At 39.1% G+C, this 15,657-nt stretch overlaps 1 long non-coding RNA gene across 1 annotated transcript in view; it reads right to left on the bottom strand.

Moving 5' to 3' along the window:
* Positions 1-2,218: 2,218 nt before the first annotated feature.
* Positions 2,219-15,657, bottom strand: part of LOC111768323 (uncharacterized) — a 140,364-nt gene continuing 126,925 nt past the window's right edge. Inside the window, exons 2-4 of the long non-coding RNA XR_002800568.2 lie at positions 11,082-11,330; positions 8,207-8,283; positions 2,219-4,694 (exon numbers count right to left, since the gene is read on the bottom strand). This is a non-coding gene — a long non-coding RNA (uncharacterized lncRNA). The remainder of the gene's footprint in view (positions 4,695-8,206; positions 8,284-11,081; positions 11,331-15,657) is intronic.

Raw genomic sequence — 15,657 nt, 5'->3', positions numbered from 1 at the left:
CAAAGGCTATTAAACAGAAGGACAGGCTCTGGGGAGGTGGACAAGTGAATTAAAACTGGATTCATAATGAAGATAAATAAATACAGGAGCCTGCATGTGAATAACCAGGCAAAACTTGCCCTCATCTTCAAACTGTCCCATAGATAAGTGGAGTTGGGACTATCAAATGAACTATTGCTAGGTTTTTCTGTTTGTTTGTTTTGTTTTGTTTTGTGTGTGTGAGTGTGTGTTTTAGGCTCAACCTACACACAAAGGGAATACATGAGAGCTTTATAACATACTTTCTATTACTCTTGGCCTGAGAGAATTTATGCACCTCCTGGAGGGTTTATCTCAATGGACCACATTTTTCCTGAGTGGATAGACTCACAAGTGCCATTTTATCAGATCTGAGATTAGGCTTCAGATTTAATTTTGTCCCATATGTGGCAGTGAGACGAGCCTGGCCTTTCTGCCTACATCCTTTGAAACAGATCAGTGAATCAATGATGATTTGTTTCCTCTCCTTTTCTCCTCCTGTTTACCTTGAAAGAAATGAGGCTTTCAATCTTCGATAATGATAATAATCCTTTTGTGTGAGGGTGATTTATAGAAACGCTCCAGGACTGAGGTTCTGGATGCCTTTTTGCTCTATGCAAAGCAGAGAGGACAAACAATAGAATAATCTCGGTGCGTAAAACTATGCTTGCTTGCATGGGATTTGATTTAAGCCCATTTTGAACTGCCAGTTCAGTGTTTAAAAATGCACACCTGCACAGAACCAGTTGTGGTCAAGAAGTTTATTAGCAAAAGAATGTTCGTCAGTTCCTGGAAATCCTATATAAAGAACCATCATGGTTTTTGTTAAGAATAAGATTCCCCATGAGTTACCAAAACACAGTCAAACATCCTGTCTTAACAAAAGAGAAAGTTTGGAGAAGAAATAAGTTAAGTATGAGAAAAAGAACCAGGAAAAAACCTAGGCAAACATGGTCAGGCCCATGCCTTACTCTGAATTTAGTAGAAATACGGCATAGGGACATAAGAAGATTTGGAATGTTCTCCCCAAGTGTGACAACTCCTCTCTCAGGTACAAGGAGATAATAGATGGGAAATGGTTTTTACAAGTGAGAAACTCTTCATAAATGTAAAACTGGGCATCCTGAATGAGAGTAAGTCCTGATAGTTTTTCAAAGCTTTATGGCTAGAAACGGGGAAAGTGGCCTTTTTAAAGTTTCCAGCTGGGTCCTTGCAAGTCTAGAGACAGCAGGCTTAAATTCACCTTTGCTTGTGTGGCAGCAGCCAAAGCGGGGCAGGGGGCATGGACAATTATTGAAAGAGCATTTGGGTTCTGCAAAAAGAAACTGAGACCTTTTTCTGATGTGGGATGTTTGCAGACCACAGGGCTCTGTGTAATAGTATAAAACCTTCTTTGGGGGGTGGAGACATAGATGCAGATTATGCTTCCTTTGAGGAGAAGAGTTTGTGGTTGGTTGGTTTGATATAGGTTTTAGTGGATGGGGGTCCAGGGCAAAAGTGCCTACTAGGGGCCTCCCAATGGTTGAGATGAGCTGACTCCTTCAACATGGCGGCTGGTAGGAGGTCAACAAAGGAGGTATGGTGGGAAGTCTGTGGATGGGTTCTGCTGGGTGCATTTTAATGCCTTTCTGTTTTCCAAATGCTTTAGTACTCTCTTGTTAAATTGATGGTCTGGTCTTAGCTGTGCTTCAGGGAAATGAGAGATGGGATTGGGTCCACATTTGGGGGCAGGGAGTAGGTGGGACTGAAGAGGCAACCTAGGTAAAGCTGGTTGCACACAAAAGAAGCAAATAGGGATTCTGAGAGAAGAGTGTCTCTCCAGCAGGACCGAGAAAAAGATGAGAATCCCTAAGATTAAATAGGATCCTGATAATTTCAGTTTTGAAGAGAAATGGGATCCTTGATGCTAGGTGTTTATGAGGCAGGCGGTCAGGTGGTCATTACAGGCATACACTGAAGGCAGATTTCCTAGGTCTCACCCTGGCATCACCACTCACCTGCGCGTCAGTGGTCAAGCTGCTTAACCTCTCTATACTGCAGTTTCCACAAATGTTAAAATGGAGATAGTGAAAATACCTACGTCAAGGGCTTTACATGAGGACTAAATGAGATAATGGATGTTAAGTAGGCAAAGCACTTGGTATAGTGCATGAAACATCAGAAATGCTCAATAAATAAGAAATTTCATCACAAGTATACCTTGTTTTATTTCACTTTGCTTTATTATGCTTCACAGATTTTTTTACAAGACCCTCTACCAGCAAAAAGATTCTGACTCACTGAAGGCTTAGATGATGGTTAGCAATTTAGCAACAAAGTATTTATTAATTAAGGTATATACATTGTGTTTTTTTAGACAATGCTATTACACACTTAATAGACTATAGTATAGTGTAAACATAACTTTTATACGCTCTGGGAAACCAAAAAATTTGTGTAACTCACTATATTGCGATATTTGCTTTATTGCGGCAGTCTGGAACCAAATCGGCCATATCTTCAAGTTATGCCTGTATTTTATAAACTGGAATTTAATCACACTGCAGTGGAAATAAACAAGACTGTAGATTTGAGGAAGAGAGTCAAAGAGGAATGCGTACCATGGATCTTCTCCTCCCACCCTACATGCAATGCAAGGCACAAAATAGACCCTCCATAAATTTTTCCCAAGCAATGCATCATGCAGACCAGGTCTTTCAGTACACTGAGTTGGGACTCAGCTTCACTTACCAGGTTGTTTTTCGAATGCTTTCTGAAATATCCAGTAAGTTAGTGGAAAGGTTATCCCACTGGGCTTGTTAGGCCAAGAAACACAGATGAACAGACAGACATGAACATAGAATATGATCAAGTCAATTCTAGATTGTCACTGTGCACCCATTCTCACCAAGTGTCCTGACCTCTGATCTTGCCTACGACTCTGACAGAAATTGCTCTGGTTTGGCTTGTTTATGTCAAGGAAGACCCGCTCAGCGTGAGGATAATTAATAGTCACTAGTAATTACAACACCAGGCTGGGGGAGCTGGTTTCTTTGCCAGACTCCATATGAATATTCAGGAGCGGCAGGGTCAAGGGAAAGCTGTAGAGACGTGAGCAGTAAACAGGGAAGATGCCACCACATTCTCTCCTCTTTGTCCCTTGCTGGTGGTGTTGGACAGAGAACTAGATAGAGGCAAAGCAAGGGCTGCAGGCTGCCCAATATCACAGAGAGGGGAAGGGAGGAAGAAAAGGAGGGGAAGGGGAAGGAAGGGGAACTTATCTTTAAAAAACCAGGCTCAAAACGCCATGTGCTCAAGAAATAATTGTTATCTGAGTTGTGATAGAATCAAATAAGCGTAATCATTTAGCTCATTGTCACTTTGTGCCCTGAAGCTGCATAAAAATGGATGGATAACGAGAGAGGAAGAGGACTTCTAGAACAGAAGCTGTTCTCTCTTACCAGGGGCCCCTGTTCTGGATCTAAAATACATAGAGCTCTCTCAGGGTAGAAGGGGAACCATCCCAAACCCGTCTAAGGGGCGGGAGGATGCTCGGACATGAAAGGTGGGATGACTGCTCTAAAGGGACTTATCCAGGCTCTATTTCTTGGGAGGGGGTTTGGAGTAGGTTCTAGATGACCTTCAAGCAACATCTGGATTTCGACATGTAAACTTAGGTCTGGTCAGGATCATTGTAGATCCCAGTTACAGCTATGGTGTGGATTTAAGTTGCATCTCTGACCAAACATGCTAATTCCATTACCTCCAAATGTATAGAATTGATAATTAAGGGGAGGGAATTAACTTTTTCAGTATCTTTTGTGTGCTAGGCACTGTGCTGGATGCATCATGTTTAATCTTTCAACAGCACTGGGAAGTAGATAGTCCATTTTACAGATGAGGAAACTGAAGTTCAGACAGGGTCTTGGTCACAGTCTTGCAGCTAGGGAGTGGTGGAGCTAGGATTATGAGCTTGCTCTGCATGCTCTTTCCTCTATAGAGGAGAGTCACAGGCTGGCTGGGGGAGAGTGTCAAAAATGAAGTTGTGAGCTTTATAAAAAGCAAATGTGACACTGGGATGTGGATGTATTGGGATTAAGCACTAAACAATGTTATCCATTTATGTTGGAGACTTTTTTTCCATATTGGAAGCATTCAGTTTCTGCATGAACCTTGAAAATATGCATATCCTATGATGTAGAAATTCTACTTTGCATCTCAGTATTTACTGCACAGAAAAATTTACAAATGAGCACAAGGAAGTATGCCCAAGGATGTTCATTAGAGTGTTTCTGTGAGAGTAAAAATAGCTAAATCAAACCAAACAAACAAAAATCCTAAAAGCCTGTTGATAACGGGACTGAGAGGAGAAATTTTTCAAAGCAATAATAAGAAAAATTTCTTAGATCTGTATGATGACTTTTCAGATTGAAAGGGACATCTAGTGTCCAGCAAAACGAATACAAAATGACTTATAGCTAGGTACATTATCATGAAGTTTCAGAACACCACAATAAAGAAAACATTCTAAAAGCCTGTGGACAGAAAAATGAGTCTTCTATAAAGGATCTGGGGTCAGAAGGGCAGGTCTTCTAAAAGCAGCACTGGAGGGTTCGACATCAATTTAGCATTGCAGATGTGCATGGCCATGTGGAGGGAAGGTAAACAGTTCTCATGGAGAGTTTGCAGGTGAATTCCTGCTAGGTAGACAGACAACAAAACATAGAAAAAAGTGAGGCAATTATCAATTCCAAGAAAAACAAAGAGTTCTATAGAAAAAATCATATAATTATAGAAAGTCAATTGAGAATATCTAAAACTGAAAAAAAATGAATAAATAGCATTATATTTATATTATTTAGAACACCAGAAGAAATGATTTTTTGGGGAAAAGGGATTCAGGAATGAGATGAGGAGCTGCAGAGGACTACTGTTTTTATCTTAAAGCCTTGTGGTGCTATTTGACTTTTTAAAGTATATGCATTCACTACTTTGATAGAAACATTAAACTAAAATGCAAAGCTATTGTACACATTGGAAAACGAAAAAGTGTAAAAATTAAAACAATGATTAATCATAACCTATCACCCAGATATATCCACTGTTATTACTCAAGCATATGATTTTCTAGCCTTATTTTCTTTCTGCTGAAACACACTTTGATGGGATCATACAGCATTTAAGTTTTATAGGCTCCTTTCAAAATTTGACATTATATTATGGACACATCCCCATGCATTAAGACAAATTTTGTAGATACCAGTTTTGGTAGCTTTAGAATATTCCAATTGTGCTGTTATGTGATTATCTTTTTAAACTTTATTGAAGAATAATTGACAAATAAAATTGTATATATTTAAAGTGTAAAATGTGATGATTTGATATACATATATCTTCTAGAATGGTTACCAAGATCAAGATAAAACACATCTGTCAACTCACATAGTTAACACAGGTAACTTTTTTTTTGGTGCAATGCTTAAGATCTACTCTCAGCAGCTTTCAAATATACAATACTGTAATATTAACTATAGCCACCATGCTATACATTAGAGCCTCAGAACTTCTTCTTATAACTGAAAATTTGTGTCCTTGACCAAATCACCCCATAAACCCTTCCCCCAACTCCTGGCCAAATACCAGTCTATTCTCTGTTTCTATGAAATTGGCTTTTTTTTTTACTTCCACATATAAGTGATGCCAGCATTATTTGTCTTTCTCCTTATGGCTTATTTTACTTAGCATAGTGCCCTTCAGATTCATCTATGTTGTCACAAATGGCAAGATTTCTTCTTTTCAAAGCTGACTAGTATTTCATTGTGTTTGTGTGTGTGTGTATCACGTTTTCTTTATCCATTCATCCATCGAAGGACATTTAAGTTGTTCCATATCTTGGGTGTTGTGGATAACGCTGCAATGAATATGGGTGTGCAGATATTTTATATGATTATTTAGTGATTAATTTCTTAGTTAAATATATGCATTGCTCCAACTTTTCATTATTATAAACAATGCTGTGATAGATGTTTATATATATATAAATTGTTGCTGCTTTCATGATTACTTCCTTAGAATAGACCCCGAAAAATTCACAGGGATTCTAATTCTAAAAAATTCGTATATTTCTTTACTTTCTAAATATCCTTTTATTTTTTTATTGAGGTAAAATTGACATATAACATTATATTAGTTTCAGATGTTCAACAAAATGATTCAATATTTGTATATATTGTGAAACGATCACTACAATGTCTAGTCAACATCTGTAACCATATATAGTTACAAAAAAATTTTTTCCTTTGATGAGGACTTTTAAGATCTGCTGTCTTAGCAACTTTCAAATATATAATACAGTGTTATTAACGACAGTCACCACGCTGTACATTACATCCTATGACATTTATGCTATAACTGGAAGTTTATAATTTTGACCCCCTATACCCATTTCCTTAGGATAGACCCCAAGAATCAGGGATTCTTAAATTGGCATTTTGTTGTGGACAAAATATGCTATATTAGCATAAAGAAATTTAAGATTAATCTAAAGGTTAATTAATTAACTCAGACTTCAATAGTAGAAAGCAAGGGAAAACATATCCAGAGGTTGATCTAGTTTACTTTCTCATGCTAGCTTTAGAAATAGTTCATGAGTACATTTATAGTAATCTGTAAATATGTGTACAAAATTTTAAAAGGTAACGAAAAACACACGACTCATTGGCCGCAATGTTCACCTCTGCAAAAGGGCTGGGATTGGAGATGGTCATAAAGAGAACTGTAAGTTTCTTTAGAATATTTGAATCTTTTACAAAGAGAATGAGTTGAATTCCTATATTCTTATGAAACTCAAAATAGTCCTTCCTTTACCTAGAAATCTTAAAAAAGGTAGGATAAATTTTGGTCGCTTTGTTCGCTCTAAGCATGGAAATAACTTATATCCTTAAGGTGATTTATGTAGTTTACAAAGGACTTTCAGCTACCTTATTGATTTAGCTATCACAAAAGCCCTGTCAGCCAGGCATTATTCTCTTTTAATCTGCAAAACAGATAGACACATTGCACAGTATGAGTTAAACCCTCAAAATTCCTTCTGACTCAGAGTCTCATAATGAAGAAAATGGCCCTGCCTTTGTTCCCTAATACGCTTCCCCTGCTCTGTTACCATGCAGCTCATTCCTTCTCTCTCTCTCCCTTGCTAGCTTTGAGGAGTTAAGAGGCCTTGTTTGGGAAGCCCTGTGGCAAGGCACTGTGGGCAGCCTCTAGGAGCTGATGACATCCAGGAGCTGATGACATCCTTGGTTGACAGCCAGCAAGAAGCCCTCAGTCCCACAAAAGAAAGGACCTGAATTCTGCCAACAACCTAAGTGAGTTCAGAAGTGAGTCCTTAGCCACTCCAGTCCCAGATGAGACCACAGTCCCAGGCAAAACTCTGAAGTCTTGTGAGACTCCAAGCAGAGGATCTGGTGAAGCCATGCTAAACTCCTGACCCATGGAAACTGTGAGATAAGAAATGTGTGTTGTTTTAAGCCATTAAGTTTGTGGTGATATTATTACATAACAATAGAAAATGAACACTTATTCCATTGGGAGAATTCAAAATGTGAGGCACATCTCTGGGAGCAGACTATGTATAAGAAAGCATAAAATTAGAATACCCACTAGCATATTGCTCGTGCTTGGGATGAAGGTCAAGGTAAGTCATGCACCAGCCCCAGCAGAACAGCTCTGACCTTTCTGAACCAGGATCCTTTTATTTTCACCCTATGGAAGTGCTGACATGTCAGCTGTTTTTGCATGTGTGACAGGATCTTACACAGAGGGCTCAGGTCTTGGAACATGCACATGGTGTTTGTATAGCAAAAATAATGTTGGTTTGCAGGACCTACGTATATACGATTTTACTAGAGCAGAGAGCCCTTGGAAAAACCTCCCAACCCAGCAGGCTTGTGTTTTCTTTTCAAAGAAATACCAACCAAGCTTAATTTAAATCAATAGAGAAGGTAAAGGTAAAAACGGGGAAAAAATTACGTATGCACATGATAACAAAAAAGAAAGTGGCAGACAACATATATTTACCTGGGGGAGTGAAAATTCAACTGAAATGTAAGTGGAGCTAATTGTTTCTCTCCCAGAAATGTGGGATTTCTGACTAACCTCCCTATTAGGAGGCCCTAGCTGAGCACCCTTTAATTGAAAGGAAATCATGTACCTTGGACACGTCACAGTCGCTTGCTTACTAAAGGTTGCTGTTCTCTTTCCAGCACCTGTGGCATGAATTGCGATGGGCTAAATTGGAAGAAAAAAGAGCAAAAATATTACCAAAATAGTTAAAAGAGAGGCTGGCCAGGTGGTGTAGCAGTTAAGTGCAGGTGCTCCCCTTTGGTGGCCCAGGGCTCACGGGTTCGGACCCCAGGCGCAGACCTACACACAGCTCATCAAGCTATGCTGTGGCAGCATCCCACATATAAAATAGAGGAAGATGGGCACAGATGTTAGCTCAGGGCCAATCTTTTTCAAAGAAACCCACAATAGTTAAAAGAAAAAGCTGTAAGAAAAGATGGAAACAACTTACAGTGATCCAAATGGGAGATGTTAATGCAAAGAGGAAATGTGTTAATGTAGGCTAAAAACACTTCTGTCTAGGAAGAAAATGAAAAATTCCCTAATGGGTGATTCAAAAGCAATAATAAGCATAGTAAAAGTTGAATACACATCTATGGAATTAAACAAGAGTATTAAAAATGATTAGTTAGCATGTTGAGTCTTCATTGTGCTAAACTTTCATTCATTCAGCAAATATTCACATGCACCGCTATGTTTCACCACAACCCCAGGAGGTAAATAATGTTGTTAATTTCCATTTTACAGACAAGGTGGCTGAAAGAGGTAATGTAACTTGCCCAAATCACGTGGCCAGAAAATAGAAGAGCTGGGTTTTGAATTCAGGACCCTCTGATCCTAGTTTTCTCATGTTTAATGTAGGAAATCTCAAGTGCTATGATGATAATAGAAAGAACATGCAGGGAGTATTAAGAAAAGCCCAAATACAGATGGGAGCAAAGACAATGAGTTATTCCTGGGGGCTGAGGAGCACAATGATTGCAGAAAAATGCCCCCGGGGGATGAGGAGAACATGGGCACCAAAGATTCCAGGGTGAGAAATGTTCTCAGAATGAAACAGTGAGAGCAGTGTAAGGGGAATCCCATGTTCTTTGATTTTAAAATCACCCTTCTAACCACAATGCCAATATTAGAGAGAATTAAAGAGATTGCCTGCGTCAGACTCACTTGGGACTCCTCTTATACAGTTCCCTGGGCCCCACCTCAGACCATTTTTAACAAGCTGCCATTGACTGGGATGCACACTAACGCTAGGGAAAGATTCTGCACCAGCATATAAGTAAGGGAATGCTACTCACTCGTAGTACTGGCCATAGTAACTGAATAGGTTTAAGTAATGCTGATAGCAGGGTTAGCTCACTGGGGAACCCAAATCACATACTTACATGGCCCAAATCCATGGCGTGGGTAACATTTTTAAAAAGATCATGAATAAGGTGATATCACTTATCCTTTCACTCCTACCCTAAACAAGCAAATCAATGAACGAATGAATGAGACATGAAATAAGGTGACAGCATGTGTCCTGGGCTGGACTCCCTGGATGAAGCTGTTGTGAGTGGAGGTGACACAGCACTGGTGTTGCTGAGCCTCCACAGCTGGACCACAAAAATAGATGGTGATGCATGTCCTATCACCAGTAGCCAAGCCAAAGGGAAAACTGGAGGGACTGTCAACTTGAGAAATGCCTGAAGTTTGAGAATGTCTATAATAAAAAAGTTTCTATGCTTTTTTATCTCTACACATCGGGTGCGTTTTCTCTTCATTTTATTCTGCATACAGCATGACCTTTGGCACCGAGTCTCAGGGAATGGGTGGCTGCTCAGGAGGCCGTGGCCTGCCCCCTCTGCCTCTCCTAGTTAGATAAAGACCTTCTTTACTCGAAAATTTTTTTCCCAGCTGTATTCAGATATATTGGCATATAACATTGTGTAAGTTTAAGATGTACAACGTATTGATTTGATATACTTACACATTCCAAAATGATTAGCACTATAGCATTAGCTAACACCTCCATCACGTCACATAATTACCATTTCTTTTTCATGGAGAGAACATTTCAAATCTACTCTCTTAATGAGTTTCAAGTATATAATACATTATTGTTAACTATAGTCCCAATGCTGTGCATTAGATTCCCAGAACGTATTCATCATCTAGCTGTATCCACACCTTCTTTAATTTTATACTTCTTGGTGAGAATGGAAAGCAGCCTTTAGATGAACCAAAGAGATGACTTGTCAAGGAATCTAGCAGACCTTTTCCTCTCTACCATTTCTATAGAAAGGTTTGACTCCAGCATCTGTGTTTTATCCCAGCATTTCACAAATCTCTCCTAATACAGACCATTGCCTGAATCCCCGCAGCCTTGTACTTCTAAAGCATCCCCGCCGTGTGTTTACTGTTATTGCTCTCGCCAGCAGACATGGAACTGAGATGATATTTCCAAAAATAAAATGGCTCCCCCTTTCGCTACCTGTCTCAGAATCACACTGGGTCCTGAAACAAGCCGGAAACACCGTTCATAGCAACTCCCTAGCTGCCAGGAGATTTGTTTTCAAAGCTCCTGAAAAGCCGCATCTGATTCATCCTCAAAACCTACTTGTCAGGGGAATAAACACCCAGTGTCAGAACTTCTCGAGAAATCTAGTGATGAAAGGCCTTTAACAATGAACAAATTAAATTCAGTTTTGATGCCAGCAACAGAAAGAAAGTGAAGTGAAGAGGCGCAGAAGAGTGAGCACAGGTATGATTTTAGATAAGGCTGGAGATGAGTTAGACTGTTAATGAGAAACAGACACAGGAGGGCTTTTCCAGACAGCAGATGCCTGGGAGAAGCAGGCTGCTCTGGGAATGGCTTGCAGCAAGGAGAGGTGCTTCAGTGCTGACAATTAGCTAATCTTTTATGAAAATATCCCAGCCATCGACATCCACTGGAGAATCATCTTGGCTCCTACTTTTACCATGCAAGTCTTGCATCTTTTCTCCAGGCTTTCTATCCCAGGGCTGATACGTGCGCATCGGAATTTCCTTGTCTTGTTTCCACCTCTGCATTCCTCTCTAGCGCTGTCAGATCAAATGAACATGCTCTAGGTGACCGTTCAATACTTCAGGCTTGAGGCTTCTCAAAGCCAACATGTTAGATGAGCTCTCGCAGTGCAATGGTGTGATGGTTTCCATTAAGTACTGAGTCTTGCCCTGTAGGGATAGAGCTGAAAAATGCATAAATTATTTAATGTAAGGGCTTTGCTGATGACTGATAAAATCAAATTAGCTGCTTTGGGCTAAGGATGAATTTGAAACAGAATTTCCTCCTTTGAAGAGACAGTGACAAATCTATTCGATAGGTCTACACGTCAAGTTTTTTTGGTAGAAAATTTAACAGAATCGTTTGTTAGGCAAAGTGACTGAGAAGGGTTTAGGTTCTGAACTAGTTTTTTCTCCAAAATGTTTATTTTTGTCACATTATTAAAGCCATACCCACCCATACAAACTTTATTTTAAAAAGCAGAACAAAATTTCACCCGTAATTCTAACAGTCCAATCAAACTTCACATTTGGAACATTTCCTTCCAGCCTTTTGTCTGTGTGGGTGTATGAGTATACATATTTTTACAAAATTGATGTCATTTTTTATATATGGATATTTACTTTCTCTACATAGTCATTAAAATCTGATTTTAATGAGTATATAATATTCCATATTCTGACTCCATTTTTTATTATTGCCTCAGGATAATTATTTCACCAAAGGGTCCAAATAGTTTTAAGGTTCTTGATATACATTGCCATATTATTTTCCAGAAACTCTGTTTCAATTTATAATCCCACCAGTAATGTATGGGTTTTTAATTTTGGGGGAGGTCGAGTATTAAGCACTTAAAATTCACTTCATAGATGTTGATACTTTCCAAAATATTTGCTAATTTGCTAGATGAAAATATGATCTCAATGCTCTCTGAAGTGACTAATGAAATTTATTACTCTTTAGGCTTTCAGGTCACTTTTTTTTTTAAATTAAAGTAATGCATGAAGAGTTTTGCTCCCTTCTACTCCTTCCTGGCTACGTGATTTCCTGATTCACTAAGAGAGTAATTGTGATAGGTATAACTAAGAGTATGCCTTTTAAAGTAAAAATACATTGCTTTCTGTAACCTGAATAGCTCCCTGGTCACATGTGATCCAGTCCTAGTGTGATGTTCAAACAAACATGCTACAGGAGTCAAAATCTATAGGAATTTTAACAACATATATCTAACTTTACTTGTCTCTCTTGAAGAACATTTTTTGAAGATCCAATTTATAATCCATGCTATTACTTCAAAAATTACTCTACTTCTCCTATTCTTTTTTACCCCATGGCTGCTTGAAAGCTTCTCTTTATCTCTCTCCATCCATAAGCTCCATAAAAATGGCCTCCAGCCTTCCTTGACTTTTACATTACACCTCATTTCCTCCTGATCCTCCTTTCTTAATTTCCTCTACCCATCCTCCAAATTTGGTATCAAAAAGGTCTAGAATCATGCTGCCAAAGAATGAACTGTGGGTTGATGGAATGATAAGACAGACGCACAGGTGCACATTGACATGCATTTTCTTCACACTGGCTTTCTGAACTGTGGTAGCTGTCAGTATGGAAATGAGGCTTTGCAGTACATCATCAGTGTTTGCACAATAGAGTCCCATCTCAAACTGAGTTAGCACTTGTTGATGTCCACTAAAAATTTAAAAATCCATTATTAGATATCCACTGCATCCAAGGTATTGTCCTATATTTTCAAGAAACAGGGAAATTTGCAAAGATGAAGAATATCTGTTCCCTGCTCTCTACAGCCTTCAGTTAGAAGGAAGAAAACCATAAACGTGGGGAGAAAAACCTACCTATCAAAATAAAATGTAATAACGATGCAATCAAAGAGAAATGCTTTAGAAAGGTCATAGCCACTAAACTGGTGCAATGAGATTGTAATATGTATTCCCTCAGCCCCTTTCTTCAAACAAAAAAACATTCACCCTAGATTGAAAGATACGGCAGCAAGGCCTCCAGCTTCCAACTTTTCAATGTAGTCTGGTCCAGAGAAGGTGGCTTCAAATTTGGGATTTTCCAAATGTGGTTTTGGTGTAGTTAATAGAGGTTCTCCAGAAGCCTAAAATGAAAGACGTGCCCATTGCATCCTTTGTTTAGTGAATATCCACTATGTGCCAGATACTGTGCCACTCCCTGGGGATATCTTTGTGCACCCAACAGAGATGGTCCTTGCTATCCTACAGCTTCCAGAGGGTATATTTCATGAACTGGCCTCAATTTTGGCTCTAGTTGAGCTTGTTTTCCATTTCCCTGATCTTTCTTACTCATGATTTCCCCCCCCCCCCGCCCCCAGTATTGTATGTTTCTTTGTAAGATGCCATAAATTCCTAACACAAAGCTGGATATAAACAACAAAAGAATGTTTCTAGTTAGTTATGTGCCAGCACTTCTTGCTTTGTACTTGATTAGCTACTTGAGGACAGGGGTTCTGTCTCCCTCATTAGAATGTGGTATTTATCTTTGTATTTGTCTTAATACTCAGCATTGTACGCAATATGTTACTCGATAAATGTTTGTAGATATAATTTATCCCACTAAAATAGTTTATATGAGCACTGCCCTTGATTAAAACAACAGTTCCGCATCAGTTCTGCAATCACTCAGGCAAGAGGTGCTGAAATATCCAAAATAAAGTATTTGCACAGGAAATAGTGGGTTTAAAAAAATCTGCTGGATCATGAATAGATAAGAGTCACCCAAACCAGCCGGCTTGACTTTCAAGGAACAAACAGAAGGTCAGTAGTTCATTATAATCACTGAGAACCAAGATGAAAATGGTCTCATTCAAAGAAGAAATTTTACAGACTCTAGCTGAAGTTCAGGATCAAGATAAAAAACAAGGCTGTTGAAGAAGTAAACTAGATGATTATATCTTGCCCAGTTTCCCTTTGACATCCAAAGGGAAAGAAATTAGTAATAAAAAGGTTTGGCTTCCCTTTGGAAATGATCCTTTCCTGGTTTGACTTTGCAGGGAGTGCTGATGAAGCCATGCCAAGTGAAAAGCACAGGCAGCTGACCCAAGACTTGATCAACACAGCAGCCATTCGGTTTGATTCAGTGAGCATTTTTCCTGTCTGTCCTGTGAAAGACATTGCCCCAGGCAAGATGGGAATGCAAGGGAGATAGAAGAATGTGGGGGAGACAAAAATGAACAAACACACAAAAGAGATAAATTCTGGCCTCAGGAATTGGGGAGGAGCTCATGGAGAGGCTTTGGAGGAGGGGTGAGTCAGAGAGCCAGGCAGAAATGGAAGGATGGGCATTATTCCAGGAGGAGGAAGCCTTGAGTATAAAGGCATGGTGATGGAAAATGTGCTCTGTATTTGGTAAAGCGGGTTGTATGGCTGGACCATTGGGGTGATGTCAAATTACCAAAGTATCAAAATATTTGGACACATATGGGTGACTGAATTACATGCTCTGGTTCCACATAGATGTTTAGAGTCCTGTATAGCCAGATCCAGGCCAGGGAACTTTATCTCATGCACTTCACATGGGTACTGGGGGGGACCATCCTTCTCCATTCCCTCCACCCACTCCCAGCTAAGCCAGACTGTTTCTACAGACTTCCTGGGGACGGGGAAACTAGTACTCTTATCTCATTTATATGGCTGGGTGGTTCTTACACTACATTCAGTGAAATCCTAACGTTCCTTTGGAAACACCTCAGGGTCCCCCTGGAATGAAGAGGGAACTATATCATGGACTGTAATATAGGTTTTTAAGCAATGAGATGGATGAACTATACCAAGCTTTTACATGCAAAATATGTGACTTATGGGGTTGTAATTATATCGTAATTATTATCAAAATTTTCTCTTTCTTTATGAGAATCACCCTCAAAGCTTCAAATAACTATATTAAAATTTTTATCTAAAAAACATTTTCTATTACCAATCAAATGGGGAGGGAGTTGGAGCAGGCACTCACCCCATTTCAAAGAGAGCAGATCTGCTTTGGTCTATTTTACGTATCAGCCCTCTCCATAAGACTTTATTTATAAAAAAGATACCACACCACCAAAACAAACAACAACAATAAAATACTTTTATGTCTGAATATTCAGAAAACCACAGCAAACCTGTGGGAATAGGAGGAGGCGTGATAGGTGAGTGCCAGAGGGAGAGATGTAGAAAGTCAGGCATTGATATTAATAATCAGAATAATTGCTTTTATAAAATATTAGATATTGATTTGAATTTGCTTGCGGGAGAAGTTTCAAATCTATAGCTAAGTATAACTTAGAATTTTGTGACTTGTCTTCCTGAAAGAAATGAAAGAATCTGCTGCATAGAGAGAGAAGATATATTTCACCTGGCTTGGGCAAGCCATAAATATGCAAACTGCGGTAATAATATCTATATTTATTGAGAGCTCACTGTAAGCCAGGCACTGTGCTAAGCATTTTTATGTCCATTCGTATCTAGTCTATATAACAAATCTACAAGGTA

Source organism: Equus caballus, chromosome 16, assembly GCF_041296265.1.
Source record: "Equus caballus isolate H_3958 breed thoroughbred chromosome 16, TB-T2T, whole genome shotgun sequence".
Classification (NCBI taxonomy): Eukaryota; Metazoa; Chordata; class Mammalia; order Perissodactyla; family Equidae; genus Equus; species Equus caballus.
This window is presented reverse-complemented; position numbering and strand designations above follow the sequence as displayed.